This window comes from Halyomorpha halys, unplaced genomic scaffold (genome assembly GCF_000696795.3).
Source record: "Halyomorpha halys isolate HHAL.00 unplaced genomic scaffold, Hhal_1.1 Scaffold75.1, whole genome shotgun sequence".
NCBI lineage: Eukaryota > Metazoa > Arthropoda > Insecta > Hemiptera > Pentatomidae > Halyomorpha > Halyomorpha halys.
Genome location: NW_027112173.1, coordinates 711882 through 713009, shown reverse-complemented (window position 1 = coordinate 713009; position 1128 = coordinate 711882).

The window sequence follows — 1128 nt, the reverse complement described above, 5'->3', positions numbered from 1 at the left end:
ATTCGAACTAAATTAGATATAATTAGAAAAATCTTTAACTAGACAAATTTTATTTATGGAAAATGGAAAAAAAAATTTATATTAGTTTTAGTTTTCAAGTACATCTTAATTTTCATGAATAAATTAAGTCTCCCTAGAATGATAAAATATAAACCCAGAATGTTAGAAAAAAAAACATTTTAATAATTATTAATCTCTTGATTATTTATAATTACCTATCAAGTTTCAAATTATCTGTTCAATATAGTTCAACTGTCATAAATTTCTATAAAACAAATGAAGGATTGCTGAGCCAAATAAAAGTTCTCTAGTACTCAAGCATTTTATTACGATTTATATTCGTGCTACATCCAAACTTTTTTGAGCCTTCTGGGAATAGTTTGGGTGTGGTGTTCCTTCATGAAGCTTATTATCAAATTATTGAATAAAAAACGCACCCATGTATGTAACTCTGTCATTAGTGATTATAATAATAACGACTTAAATCTTAGGAATTATTTTTAATTTCAAACATATTTTTAATTAAATACATTAATTAGTACCTACAGGCTACAAAATGCATTAATTAATACCAACCTTCATCTGGAAGTAAAGCTGTTGAAGCCCCTCCTTAAAAAGGTTATGACTTAAAAAAATTTGTATATAATCTTATCACTTTTTCAAAACTGTTTTTATCGTTCAAATAAAATAAATTGTATCCAATTAAGTCTCAAAAACTATTTATTAATACATTAAATGTACAATGTTTCGGCCATCTTCAACGAGAATATTAACAATAAATTCACAACTTACATTCAACTATTATCAAAGTATTTGTAAGCTATTCTGCCCAGGTGTAATGAAATTAACCTATTTTATCACTTTTTCATTTAAATTTAGACTTTTAACAACAGATTAACTTAACACAATTATCACCATTATTTTTCATAGTGTTATGTTTTCTTTAGTTGAAAGCTTTTAAATTTAAATGAAAAAGTGACAAAATAGGTTTAAAAAAGTTTTAAAATTAAATATTAAATTTTAATTAAATTAGTGCCTGTGGATTATTCAATTTTGATGGGAAATTCATGAAGGCTGTAAGTATAATCGCTTATTTAATTCTTAAATATTATATCTCAATAAACTCAA